This window comes from Eschscholzia californica, unplaced genomic scaffold (assembly GCF_041429995.1).
Source record: "Eschscholzia californica isolate CP2 unplaced genomic scaffold, dmEscCali1.0.p SCAF_3, whole genome shotgun sequence".
Classification (NCBI taxonomy): Eukaryota; Viridiplantae; Streptophyta; class Magnoliopsida; order Ranunculales; family Papaveraceae; genus Eschscholzia; species Eschscholzia californica.
This window is the reverse complement of record NW_028238420.1, coordinates 61,701,004-61,716,580: the sequence shown is the minus strand read 5'-3', so window position 1 is coordinate 61,716,580 and position 15,577 is coordinate 61,701,004. Positions and strand designations below refer to the sequence as shown.

The following is a 15,577-nucleotide window of genomic DNA, read 5'->3' as shown; positions in this document are numbered from 1 at the left end:
ACTTTTAAAATAAGAACAGAGTTTTGTTTCTGACAATGGCTCCACGAGACCACTCAAAAACCTAGCTCGTCACTTAAATTACTAAATTAGTTTGTGTATGTAAATTAGTTTGTTCTTTATTTTGGTTTATCTTCTAATCTATCAACACACTTGAACTTTTAAAATAAGAACAGAGTTTTGTTTCTGACAATGGCTCCACGAGACCACTCAAAAACCTAGCTCGTCACTTAATTACTAAATTAGTTTGTGTACGTAAATTAGTTTGTTCTTTATTTTGGTTTATCTTCTAATCTATCAACACACTTGAACTTTTAAAATAAGAACAGAGTTTTGTTTCCGACAATGGCTCCACGAGACCACTCAAAAACCTAGCTCGTCACTTAATTACTAAATTAGCTTGTGTGCGCGCATATGTCCTAAACTTTTGGGCGCTCCCAAACAATGTAGGACTATCACAGACTATTTGTTCCCAAGTGGTAAATGTGCTAAACGTGCAGATGAAATGTCTCCATAACGATCCTATCGTCTTGTAACAGTGGCTCTTACAACTTCTAGAAACTGAGTTAGAAATTTTTTAAACATTGATTAATGGATGCCAATCTCACATGTTAAATTAATTAATAATGATACTAAAATTAATAAATAATAAAGGAGTAACTTTTTTTATTTTTTATTGCAAATAGAGGAGTAACTATAATTGTTGTTTATATATTTTGTCTACAACGTGAAAGCAAGATATCTAAGTAACACTATTGAATTTTTCTTCTTCTTCAAAGATTGGGAAATGATCCTATCAATCTTCATCTCGTCATTAAGATGAAGTTTGAGGTTTCTCGTCATTAATGATCCTATCAATCTTGTAACAGCTGCTCTTACAACTTTTAAACATTGATTAATAGATGCGAGGCTCACATGTTTAATTAATAATGATACTAAAATTAATAAACTATAGAGGAGTAACTACAATTCTTGTTTATATACTCCATTTTCTTTTACAACGTGAAAGCAAGATATCTAAGTAACACTACTGCATTTCTTCTTCTTCTTCTTCTTCTCCTCATTAAGATGAAGTTTGAGTTTTCTCTCATGGAACAAATTCAGCCAGTTTCAATATTCACCCTTCTTCTAGCCTTCATTATCCTCTACAAACTTTGTAATTATGGAAGAAAAAACAATAAAAATGGGAAACCAACAACGCCAGAAGCATCAGGGGGAATACCGATAATGGGTCATCTTCATCTCTTCAATGAAACCGAGTCAATTCACAAAACACTCGGTTCCATGGCTGATAAACACGGTCCAGCTTTCATTATCCGTTTCGGTTCACATAAAACACTGGTAGTGAGTAGCTGGAAGATTATCAAAGAATGTTTTACTACAAATGACATACTTTTTTCGAACCGGCCTGGTCCATTAGCAATGAAACTCATGTTTTATAATGGAAATTCAATGGGTTATGCACCATATGGATCATACTGGAGAGAAGTCAGAAAGATCTCAACCCTACATCTTCTTTCGAATTATCGTTTAGAAACCCTCAAACAATTAATAACTTCTGAAGTTGAGTCTTGTTTTAAGCAACTAATGAATTCTTGGGAAGGAAACATAAATGAAGATTCGGGTTTTGCTCCGGTGAGGTTGGATGATTGGTTTGGTGATCTAACCGTTAATGCTGTGGCAAGAATTGTTGCTGGAAAAAAGAATTTCGTCCAAGGAGCGGGAAGATATAAGTTAGTAATGGATGAGGCTGTAGGTTTAATGAGAATGTTGGCCTTTTCAGATGTGATTCCATTATTTGGTTGGTTAGATAAATTGAGAGGATTGATAGGACAAATGAAACATTGTGGGTCTGAAATTGATTCAATAGTTGGGAGTTGGGTTGAAGAACATCAATTGAAGAGGAAGAAGGTTTCCATGAGTGGAAGACATGATCAAGGAGAAGGTGTTGAAAAGGATTTTATTGATGTTTGTTTGGATATTATGGAACAGTCTTCTTTACCAGTTGGTCATGATCCTCTACTTGTCATTAAAGCTATTAGTTTGGTATGTTTTTCTCATCTTGTTTGGTCTCTTTTCTAATTAATTTTTACAAATTATAAATTAAATAATGGACATAATAAATCTCTACGAATCATATTCTTGACTAAAACAATCGTATTCTTTGATAGTTATATTTTCTTTCACGTCAATTATTGTCTTATTGTTCTTAACAAAAAAAGGTAAGTCAAGGAGGTAAACTCAATTACCAATTACTGAGGGATGCAAACTCAATTACCAAAAAACTCTTTCAGTCCCATGTGTCAAGTCTTTATTGAGTTTCTTCAAACTTTGTATGTCTCGAATGGAGATATCGAAAAGAACTCTACTTGATATACATGTCCATTCATTGATTTAGTAAAAATAAATGAGATAATAATAAAAGATTTTTACTGGTTAAAAATATAAAGTGGGTTGACTAAGACCCTAAGAGTATCACTAAAAGCATCTCCAATGCAACACACAATCTTAGATATTCTGAGTGCTACATATTAATTTTAGAGTTTTTTCTTAAAAACTTTCTCCAATGCAATACTGAATATGAATCTCTAAGATGACGTGTCGAGAGTGGATCTCAAGAGGACACTCTAGAAGTGAGTGTCCTCTTGAGATATCTCTAATTGTCCAACTCATCAATATTTGATTTCCACCAATAGAAATCGAGTCTTTTATATTTTCTAAATAACTAATTATTATTTATAAAAATAACTATGTCGCATAAGTAAATAAGATAAGTTTAGAGTTTTGCATTGGGGACACAAAAAAATTGAGGATTTCTATTTTCGCCGCATAGGAGTGACAATCTCAATTAGAACTTGACACATAGGATGAGTAGAGATTTTTTTTTGTAGTTTTGCATTGGAGATGCTCTAATGCAACACTCTGTCTTGGAAACTCTAATTGCCACATAAGATTTTTACAGTTTGTCTTAAAAATTCTCTCCAATGCAAAACTCAATTTAGATATCTCGGATGATGTGGTGGTAGTTAAATAGAGATATCTCAAGAAGACACTCCATTTCTAGTTTGCCCTCTTGAGATTTCTCCGATTGTCCAACTCATCATTTTTTTATATTTAGACTAATAGAAATCAAGTCTTAATTTATTTTCAAAATAATTAAAAGATTCTCGACAAAAAATGATCATGTCACATAAGTAAACAAAACAACTTAGAGATTTGCATCAGAGACATAAAAAATGGGAAGATCTCTATTTGGCCACAAATGAATGAAAATCTCAATTGAGACTTGACACATAAGACTAATTGAATTTCTTTTAGAACGCATTAGAAATGCTTTATGACAATTGAGATGCTTAAAAAAACTCAAAAATGAGTTTCTTATTAAAACATCTTAGCATTAACTGATATCACACCATTTTGATATCTAAATTGAGTGTTGTATTGGACGAGCTTATTTTATTTTATTTCTAAAAACTAAAAAAAAATCGTAAATGACGCTTAAATTTTTTCAAATTGAGATTGTGGATCGAGATGGTTAACGGAAAAAGACTAGCTCGAAAACTATCTATTTCACATATGCTAATGTCCACCATACTTCTGATCCAACCTCAATTGAGACTTGACACATAGCTCAAGAACTATATATTTTAGATACGCCAATATACAGGTGGGAATCAATCACTCTCCCCTATTAATGTAAGTGAGAGTGTGATTTGATTAGGTTGACAAGTCCTTTCCACCTATATCCTTGTCAAACCAAAATCAGTGCTGATATACTTGTTTATTTGAAGTCCAATAATTGTATATCAATTTAACTTTTGATGTTGTTAATAATACATATATTAAGCTACTACTAGATTGATATTAATTTAATTACGCTCCGCTTAGAGGTGGGAATAGGTAAGGATGGATGGAAAACAGACTCTAACTCCATCGGTCCGGACGGAACATGTACAAGTCTTAAGTGTCCACTCGGTCATCCGGACAAAACGGGCAGACATTTCAGATTTTTCTCCAACAAAGTGTCCGTCTGTGACCGTTTTGATAGTCGGACAAACCGGATATCGGTCGGTGGAGCACCAGTCACTAATGAACAAATGAAAAAAAATTTATTCGAAATTAAAACTGTTTATTAGCTAAATACAACTTTCTAAACTTCCACTTTACAATTCCAAAAAGTAAAGGGATAAAAAATTAAAAGATAATCATTGAGATTTTTCATGGATTACGATCGATTATATTCTTATTCTCATAGATTACGATCTGTATATTGTGGATTCTTGGGTTACTGATGAGATATTGAGATTTTGGAGGAGAGAGAGATTAAAGAAGTAGAGAGGCGAAGACAAGATTAAGAAAAAGAATTTCTAGGTTATATATTTTTACTCTTGAAATCTAACGGTTGTAGCTACCTCTATAAATCTAAAGGCTTAAAATCAATCATATAGGCGGGTGGGTTAACGGTTAGGATAAACGGATGGGTATGGACTGGTTCAGTCGGGCGGACTATATAAGCGGGTGGACTCGACCGGATCACCAGGTAAAGACTTATGCCCGCGTCCGTCCGCTTAAGTTCTTTCAGTCGGGCGGGTACGGACCAATTCTGACATCGGACGTTCACAAACCCTTCGGACTCCGACGGTCGTGGGTGGGTTCCGAGTTTTCGGGCCAAAATCCCACCTATAGTCCAGCTTATATCATAATAGAATTTGGTGATACTGGACTACCTTGGCTGGCTGGAGCTAGACTAGGGGTGTACTCGAGTCGAGTCGAGTAGTAAGATGTTCAAGTTCGACTCGTGTATTTGACTGTTTGCTCGAGCTCGAGCTTGTTTGAGTAATTGTGTACTTGTTCAAGCTCGACTCGTGTAAGTTTGAAAGAGATCGAGCTCGAGCTCGAGCTTGAGCTCTCATTGTTTTAAGCTCGTTTATCAAAATACTTCAAATTTAAACAACTCCCTAAATTATCAAAATACTTCAATGATCATTCGTCACATACAATAATAATGATTAATGATTCATATTCCAATAATCTTTTAGTGGTTGATGTTTCATGTACAAGTTTCAATACTAATAGGTAATTATGTACTACACTATTATAATAGTATGTTAAACGAGTTGTTCATGAGTAGCTCGAGATACACTAAAGAATGATCAAGCTCGGCTATTTTACATAATCAAGTATGATTTTGGGCTCGTGTTAAGCTCGTACTCGTTAATCTCCGAGTCGAGCACGAGCAATAGTCGAGTCAAGCTTGAGCAACTCGTTAAAAGCTCGGTTCGTGTACACCCCTAGGTTGGACTACCTTGGCTGGCTGGACTACCTTGGCTGGCCGAACAAATGTACAATCAACCCTTGTAAATTATATATATATAGAGAGAGAGAGATGTATGTTATCAAAATAGTAATAGAGAAGCCGACAAAGTAAAAGACAGTTTTAAATTGAGCAATGAGCTGAAAATAAGAACTTATCCTTCTTAGGACTTTGTTATGAACTAGCAAGACAACCACTAGAGAATAGAGATAATGACCTGCAATTATAAGGAGACAAGGATGGTGGAACAGAGGCACGAGTATCACTCGTTGTCCTGAAGACTTAAAACGCCCCTGCTACCGGTGAATTAGGTATTGCTTTGCAGTATCCGGACAAAGTCCTCTAGGATTCAACTGTTCTATATCAAGAACTGAAGAAGCAAACTTTGTTCTTGATCTACTGATCTTGACAGAGTGATAGAGAGGGTGGAGAAGACAAGTAGACAGAAATAGATTTTTTTTCTCTGTGTTTTTCTTCTGAGAATAAGAATCATATTTAAAGGCTCAAAATCTACATGCCCAAATATCCAACGATGCTCATTGGTTTGAAACTGATGATCCAAAGGTTAGCATTGAAAGAAATAAATTATATTCTGAATTTATTCCAGTTAAACTAGCCAGTAAAGCATATTCCTTGGATTATCCTCTTTTGTAGCCAATACATTAAAGGCAAAGATTAACTCAGAAATTGACCGTTACAAATGTTGTAGAAAATTCAGATTTAAAATTCCATAGGGAAGGTTTTGTTGAAAAATCAGATTTTGAAAGTGTGTAAGTGAAATAGAAATAAACTACTATTGAAAATTCAAATTTAAAAGTCTGTAGTTGAAATAGAAATAAACTACTGTTGAAAATTCAAATTTGAAAGTTTGTGTTTCAACTAGAAATTTATGTGTAAATAAAACTCCTCCAAAAAATTTCGCACTTAGTAAGAATTTATTCACTTATTTAACATCTAGGATTACTAAATATAACAATGTATAAATGATGGGGTTTTTTTGTATAAATGCAGGATCTGGTAACAGGTGCAAGTGACACAACATCAGTAACCCTAACATGGGCCATATCCTTACTTTTGAACCATCCCCAAGTCTTAGAAAGAGCCTGGGAAGAATTAGATGCTCAAGTAGGAAAGGAAAGACATGTACAACACTCTGATATTGCTAAACTTCCCTTCATCCAAGCCATTATCAAAGAGACAATGAGGTTGTATCCAGCTGGACCACTTATCGAACGACAAACAATGGAAGATTGCGAAGTCGGTGGGTTCCACGTACCAGCTGGCACGCGCTTATTGGTCAATCTCTGGAAATTGCATAGAGACAAGGAAATATGGAGTGAGGAACCATTGGAGTTTAAACCAGATAGGTTCTTGACAAACAATAAAGAGGTTGATTTAAAAGGACAACATTATGAATTAATACCGTTCGGAGCAGGTAGAAGGATATGTCCTGGCGTGTCGTTTGCCTTGCAGTTGATGCATTTGGTGCTAGCTCGTTTTGTTCATTCGTTCGAGATTACAACACCGACCGGTGTAAAAGTTGACATGACAGAAAGTACAGGATTAATTAGTCAAAAAGTTAAACCACTTGAAGTTCTTATTAAACCTCGCTTTATGGTTAAATAAGCTTTCATAAAATTGTATTCATTGGGTTTTCTTGGTTTCAATTGATTGGGTTGTTCAATAAGCTTTAGTAAAATGGTATTCATTAGGTTTTCTTGGTTTTACTTGATTGGGTTTTCATTGATTCCATTAGTCTTGCTTGATTGAGTTTTCATTGTGTTTTGTTAGCTTTGTTTTTTCATCTAATTGTGCAGTACCTTTAAAGTTGTAACGAATTTTTTTAATAAGGATAAACATGATCCAATGTGTACATAGTGGTATTCCATGTACTTGTTCTATCTCTCAGATATGGTTATGTCGTATGTGTGGACAGTGTGGTCATTGGCAATGTTTGACCACCAATGTGTTGTTTCCTGATTATTCTATCGAGTGTTCACATTATCTGGTTTGCTCATTAAGATTGAGTTTTTGTTCTTGGTCGAAATAGAATAGCCTGGTGAGTTGCCACAATTTGTTCCGTCAAACAGGATATATTTCGTCGACCAGAATTTCTGATTGTACTCGAACCAGAATATCCCTTTCTCTAATTATTAAAGAGATCAGCATACTTTGTTGTCTAAAAGTGACTCATTCGGACAAAACTGAGATAGACGTACATTAAGTGAAGATGAAGAAATGGTGGTCGATGGTCGGAACTGGTGGTAGTGATAGGAAGTTGTTTTGATGGAGGTTAAGTGAAGATGAAGATTATGGATCAAAATTCAATCAAGTAAATTTTGTGGGTTAGAAATTAGAAGTCTTCTAAGTCAATCTAAGTCTTAATTATCCGAAGACTCTTTTGATGTCCGAAGTCACGGACTTCTCATACGCCTCCTAATCTGAGGCGTTTTTGAACATACCACATTCTTTATGAGGTGAAAATATCGTTGAACATATCAATTTTGGATCAAAATGGCTTTGAGAGAAACGCTTGCTCAAGATCTATCTGACAAGTTCAACAAAAAACAAAAGATCTGACTTATTCTAATGCCCTCTTGATTTTCCGTCCAATCTTATTTAACTAATATGAAGGTTAGAATAGAATCAATTAACCAATCTCTCATTAATTAAGGCGAGATTGTGATTTTTGATATCCTTAGTTGACAAATCTTTGTGACGCAGATAGTTATCAAATGAAAATTAGTAGATGTACTTAATTTTCTGTGCACACATACTATTCTATAGTTTTAATTAGGGTTATTTTCCTAGAGGCCCCCTACTTTGTGACCAGCTTCTCGCAAAGCCTCCTACTTTATTAATAATATCGAGAAGACTCACTTTTTTTCGTTATCGTTAAGTGTCTGTTACTCTCTCTCCTCCATCTCATTCCCTTTCTCTGCTAGGCCAACTCCTTCGCCACATCACCATCTTCTCAGATAGGGTTGTCAGCCGGTAAAAAATTCCGGCGACTGACATGTCAAAAATTCTGGTGACCGACCGGTCAAAAATTCCGGCCAGCGACCTTCAATACTTAATTTTTTTTTTTCTCTCTCAAAACAATCCGGCGAAGGGAAACCCTTCGCCAAATTGTTTAAAGAGAGAGAGAGGAGAGCGAAACTTTTTTTTTAAGTATGAAGGTCGCCGAAATTTTCGACCAGTCGGCGACTCTATCGGAGAAGATGATGATGTGGCGAAGGGGTTGACGTGGCAGAGAGAGGTGATGAGATGGAGGAGAGATAGTAACGGACACTTAACGGTAACGAAAAAAAGTGAGTCTTCTCGATATTATTAATAAAGTAGGAGGCTTTGCGAGAAGCTGGTCACAAAGTAGGGGGCCTCTAGGAAAATAACCCTAATTAAAACTATAGAATAGTATGCGTTCACAGAAAAATAAGTACATCTACTAATTTTCATTTGATAACTGTCTGCGTCACAAAGATTTGTCAACTAAGGATATCAAAAATCACAATCTCGCCTTAATTAATGAGAGATTGGTTCATTGATTCTATTCTAACCGTCACAAAGTAGGGGGCCTCTAGGGAAATATGCAGATAGGTTTGGGAGATTAATCTTAATCATCGAAGTTAAATTTGAAAGTCGTTAAAAATAAATTTTTGGAGATGTAATCTCAACTCTTGAATATAAGTTTGGAAAGTGTAATCTTAGTTATTGAAGAAGATAGGAAATTCTAAACAGATACCATCTTCCCTTGTTATATAGAAACAAACGAGGGTTTGGGAAGTGTAATCTTCAATTCTTAATCATTAAAAAATACTTCCGTCCCTTATTATATAGATGTAAAGGGAGAGATGTATAAGTGATGCGTTTTTGTGTGCAAATCCGGGATCTGGTAACGGGTGCAAGCGACACAACATCGGTAACCCTAACATGGACCATATCCTTACTTTTGAACCATCCCCAAGTCTTAACGAAAGCCAGGGAAGAATTAGATGCTCAAGTAGGAAAGGAAAGACAAGTACTAGCTAGACTCTGATATTCCTTATTTTCCCTTCATCCAAGCCATTATTGAAGAAACAATGAGGTTGTATCCAGCTGGGCCACTTTTCGAACGACGAACAATGGAAATTGCGAGCTCGTGCTGTTGAGATTCTTTTCTACATTGAAATATTTCATATAATAACTTTCCTACATTTAGATAGTAGAAAATAGTAAATATTAGAAACTAGTAAAGATATTAGAAGCTATTAGATATTAGACACTATTAGATATTAGCAGTTAGTAAATTAGAAACTAGTAGTATCTAACTCTATAAATAGAGTTCTGTATTTCTTTTAAAAACCATCAAGGAATAAAATAATATCTTTGATCACTTTGAACTTGGTATCAGAGCCAACGGTTTTAAATTTGTTTCCTGAATTTTTTGTCGATTGAAGGAGAAAGAACCTTCATCGTCATCTTCTTTTTCTATCTTAGCTCCAAAGAAGGGAAAAAAAACCTTCATCAGTTTTTATTTTAAAGAGAAATAATTTATTTTTGGTATTAAAAAGAAGGCAAAAACACAAAACAATAACTTTAATTGTTATTGTGTGATCTATATTGTCTCACAATTTACAAGGCTTTGAGTTGGTGGGGCACATCTTCTCAGAGATTTTCTTAAATTTTCTGATATAAATTTTTCCTTATAATTAATATAGTGGAAAAGATGGATCAGTGGTACAATTTTTCAGTCAGGCGATCTTTTAATTCAGTGATTATATTGAATGAAAAAAATTATGATATGTGGTTTCAAATCATGGAGATGTAAATTGCTGAAAAAGAAAAACTTTCGTTTATTCGAGGTAATTCATTACCACGTGCTGAAGATGACGTTAAATATGAGAAGTGGTACGCAGAAAATTAAAAAGTCAAGAGATGGTTGGTGATGTCTATGACTCCAGAAATTATGAAGAGATACATTCGTTTACCAACAGCTCGTGATATTTGGAAAGCTTTATCTAATTATGATGGATCCAATGAACTACAAGTCTTCTCTTTGAATCAGATGGCGTTTTCCGCCAAACAGAATGGGAGGATACATTCGGTTTATTACGGTGAACTGGTTGAGATCTTTAGTGAATTAGATCACCGTGATAAAGTGATCATGGAAAACGAAAACGATATTGTATCTTATCATAAATCAGTTCAACGACAACGTGTACATATTTTTCTTGCTGGGTTAGATGGTGAATTTGAACAAATTCGTGGTGAAATTTTGAGAAAGGATCCCACTCCTGATTTGGAAGAATGTTATGCTTTGGTTTGTCGTGAGCTTGTTCGATGCACAACGATGAACGGAGAATCTTAAACAACTGATGCTTCTGCAATGATGATTCGAAATAAGACAAAAAACAATTTTGTTAAAGTTATTTGTCAATCCAACAAATCTTCTTATAAGTGTACCCACTGCAATAAAACTGGTCATACCAAAAGTATTGTTATGAACTAGTAGGTTATCCAGAATGGTGGAATCATAATCGAAAGAAAAACTCTAAGAAAACCCTTGTAGTTGCACTTGTTGAGACAGAGGAAGAAAATCCAACTGTTGAGCAAGCTTCAGCAATGGTAGTCACTACAGGTAACGTAGAGGCGGAGAGGATGAACTTTAAGGATAAACTCTGCTACGTGGAGCAGTTAGAGAATCTAAGAAATCAACTAAACGAGTGTCTGCACCAAAAGTACGAAGTGGAGAAGAAACTATCAAGTCTTAGCTCTTTATCTCAAGAAGGTACTTCTGCGGATACAAGTATGTTGGTAAAGCAGTTGCAAGAAAAGCTAAGGAACTATGAGTCTGAAGTCCAAGAAGCAATGAAGTTGAAATCATCTCATCAATTTGAGTTATTACAAGAAAAATTATTAGAAGAAAATGACCGAAGAGAGCGTGCGAAATTCGAGTTACTTAAACAGCAAGAGACTCAATTTGACGTGAGAGAGTTGGAGGATGAACTAATGTCATGGAAGTCATTAACCAATGATATTCCTGATGTTTCATGTCTAAGTGACATACGTATTAAGTTCACAGACATGCAGAAAGAGGTGATTGAAAACATGATTGTAGTCGGTAAAGTAAGCGCATGTTTGAAGCAAATGGATGTAACTTTTAAAGCAACAGAACTTGGTAAACAACATGCAGAAATTGTGACCTCATTGGCCAACCAGAAGGTAGAAGAGTTAGTATCACAAGTTAAACAGCGTGAATTGATGACCAGTTGTGTTACTGCAGAAAGAGAAAGATTAAAAAAATGAGGCTATTGAATTGAAGATGCATATGAATGTGGAAACAGAGTGTGAAACAGAGCAAGGAACTCTTAATCATGAATTGGAGACATCACTTGATAGAAATGAATCATCCATCAAAGAACTAGAAGGTAAATTATCAGAACAAAAGGAAGTCATAGCTCACCAATATGACGAGATAAACCTTCTCAATGAGCGCAACAAGAAGCAAAACAACGAAACACGGAGGCTAAAATCATTGGAGCGTAACCAGCTCAGTGAAGAAATTTATGTTTTGGAGTCTGAGTCGAGTCATAGTGATAATTCTACTGTAAGTGCGAAGGTTTTGCAAATGGTTAACACAGTAATTGATGTTTTTACCAAAGCAATTTCAAGCCGAATATTTTTTGAATTGGTGGACAAGTTGAGCATGTGTAATATCTTTGCACCAACTTGAGGGGGAGTGTTGAGATTCTTTCCTACATTGAAATATTTCATATAATAACTTTCCTACATTTAGATAGTAGAAAATAATAAATATTAGAAACTAGTAAAGATATTAGAAGCTATTAGATATTAGCAACTAGTAAATTAGAAACTAGTAGTATTCTAATTTCTTTTGTAAACCATCAAGGAATAAAATAATTTCTTTGATCACTTTGAACTGATTCCACGTACCTGCTGGCACACGCTTATTGGTCAACCTATGGAAATTGCATAGAGACGAGAAAATATGGAGTGAGGAACCATTGGAGTTTAGACCTGAGAGGTTCTTGACAAACAATAGAGAGGTAGAAGGATATGTCCTGGCATGTCGTTTGCCTTGCAATTGATGCATTTGGTGCTAGCTCGTTTTGTTCATAGGTTCGAGATTAAAACACCAACGGGTGTAAAGGTTGACATGACAGGAAGTACAGGACTAAGTAGTCAAAAAGTTACACCACTTGAAGTTCTTATTAAACGGCGCTTTATGGTTCAATAAGCTTTAATAAAATGGTATTCATTGGGTGTTCTTGATTTTACTTTGATTGGGTCTCCATTGATTCTCCTTACTCTTTGCTTGATTGAGTTTTTATTGTGTTTTGTAAGCTTTGTTTTTCATTGATTGCACATTAGTTTTAAAGTTGCAATGAGCGAGCTTTTTTTATCAAGGATAAACACAATCCAATGAATAAATACGCACTAGTATTTGCTGTTATTCTATGACAGTTATGTATTTTATTCTATCCTAATGTCATTTCAAAAGAAAATTTGTGGTCATTTGCAACGTTCAGCCACGCTTACTAGTTACTCATGTGTGCTAACATATTTCAAGATATCACAGGATGAAAATATGTGATTAATACTATATGATTAGGAAGATATCAAATCAGCTTCTCCTGGATGAACTGTTAGGAAAAATAACCTAATTAACTTGTTCAGGAATATGAAGATAAACGATGCGAAAGTAAAAGTAGAGACACCAAGATTATTTAACGTGGCAAAAAATCCCTCCAAGATAGAAGGTAAAAAACCACAGGACCTAGTCTATAAATCTTCCACTATAATGATAATAATGGATTACACAACTCTTCACCAAACCTATGGTGGATAAACTGAACAAAGAAACAAAGAAATAAAATCTCTTACTCCTTAGGATTTGAACAAATCCTAGATTACTAAAGGTTGAAGAAGATAACCACAAACTAAATTGCTTCACAAGATTAATAATCTTCTTTTCTTCAAACCAATATTCTGCTCTTTCAATCTCTCTTGAAAGAACCACTTCAGAAATTTCTCTTTGATGGAGACCATCTTCCTACTTACGGCCATGGTGATAGTGGGCCTCACGGTCAAGAAGCTACATTAGCGTAGTTTCTATAATTAAGTATTCAGGGTTTCCATAATTATGAGTCTTAGCAATCAAGAAAAGTATTATTAGTAGTTATCTTATTTCCTTATTTGAGTCTATCTAGGAAAGTACAATCTCTATATAAGAGAAGTCCAGTCTGTCTTTGTTAACCAGATCAGAGAATATTATCAACCAAGTTTATTATTATTCAAGTTATTAATCAACTTTATTGTTTATCGTTATTTTATCAGTTTTATTTCGTTAGTTTAGTTTATTAACAATGGTGGATTCCATTACTTTTACGCTTCCGCAAGAATCTACATCAGTTGGTATTCAGAGCTTTAAGAATCTGGGAACAGATAATTTTTTTTTAAATACTTCTCATCTTGAATGTTGGAAAAATCTTCCGCGTTTAGGTTGGGATCCTTTAAGAGATGCATAACAACTCTATGTTGATCGAAAAGATCAAAACAAAATTAATGTCGATTCCAAAATTCATATGTTTGATTATCAATATCATATAGATTTTTGGATTCAACAGATGGAAGATTGGTTTATAAACCAAGAGGTTTGTGATAAAGATAAGGTTTTTATTCTTGAACAACACTTGTCTACAAGAGTGTATGAAAAATACAACGAGATGCAATGGAGACTCGTTAATGAAGGAAAATCGTTCGTAGATGATTGGAATAAAGTGAAAAGTATTTTTCGATATGCTTTTCTCCCTTGACATGAATACTTATCTTTTATAGAATCTCAAATCCAATCGAACAAATTATTATCCGAAATTCCTTCGACTACCATGGTCAATATTATTGAAGGAGAGGTTTTTGATAAAAAAAAATCCTAGTTTTTCAATAATGGAGGAAGAAAATTTCGATGAGACGGATCAAGAAGAAGAAATTCAACTGACTAACACAAGCTCGAATAAGTTGTTTGATCCATATATGATTCCGGGAGACGAATTAGTTGTGTCGAATCATAAAATAATTTCTCCTCCATTGATTTCTTCATGGCTTTCAACTTCAAAGAATCATACAAACCAATCTTCATGGCCATCCATTGTTTTTCCAAGAACAAGACAGGTTGTATATGTGACCTCTTTCGTCAAACTAAAAGACGACGGGCGATGTCGCAATTTACTAGACGTATCTACGTTGGTATTGCTTTTGCGAGTATCTTGGCAATATATGTTTCACATTATAATTGGTGATATTGTCAATATTTTTCTTCTTCGGATTTTCGGCAATTTTCGTGAAAAGTGGGAACTAAGAATTGCCTTCAAACTCGTCGCCGAAGTTACCTTCAACATCGCTGATATATATCCTCATTACTTGGACGATCCGCTTTATGACAACACCAACTTGAGGGCAAGTTGTTCCGCAGCGGGGGAGTATGATGGAGACCATCTTCCTATTGGGCCTCACGACCATGGTGATAGTGGGCCTCACGGTCAAGAAGCTACATTAGCGTAGTTTCTATAATTAAGTATTTAGGGTTTCCATAATTATGAGTCTTAGCCATCAAGGAAAGTATTATTAGTAGTTATCTTATTTCCTTATTTGAGTCTATCTAGGAAAGTACAATCTCTATATAAGAGAAGTCTAGTCTGTCTTTGTTAACCAGATCAGAGAATATTATCAACCAAGCTTATTATTATTCAAGTTATTAATCAACTTTATTGTTTATCGTTATTTTATCAGTTTTATTTCGTTAGTTTAGTTTATTAACAATGGTGGATTCCATTACTTTTACGCTTCCGCAACAATCTACATCACTCTTTCTCTAACTTCTCTTTGTTCTGGAAGTTGTTGTGTATAATCTCTTCCCTTTCATTCCCTTTTATAATGATAAATAGGGAGGTTTACCAAAAGAAATAGGAATTCATTTTTAGGCTTGAAAAAATAGAAACTTCTATTTTTTCCCCAAACAAGGAATAAGAGAAATCCTATTCCAACTAGGAGTCCTTTTATTATAAGGAGGGACCCCAACATGAACTCCATAGAATTTTCAAGGTCTTTTTCTCTCTCCCTCTTCTTCCTCTCCCTTGTGTTCCAATTATGAGTTTTCAACACATCAAGTTTTGGGTCTTGAGAATTCTGAATTCTTAGCTCTCTACTGATAACTTATGATAGTTGAATCAAGAAAAAACCATCTGAAAAAATGACAAATAAAAATAG

The 15,577-nt window shown here is 34.7% G+C and overlaps 2 pseudogenes; both read left to right on the top strand.

The window, feature by feature from the left end:
• The first annotated feature begins 1,065 nt into the window (after positions 1-1,065).
• On the top strand, positions 1,066-6,937 carry LOC147552890 (methyltetrahydroprotoberberine 14-monooxygenase pseudogene; annotated as a pseudogene).
• A 2,236-nt stretch (positions 6,938-9,173) lies between these two features.
• On the top strand, positions 9,174-12,548 carry LOC147552889 (methyltetrahydroprotoberberine 14-monooxygenase pseudogene; annotated as a pseudogene).
• Positions 12,549-15,577: the final 3,029 nt, after the last annotated feature.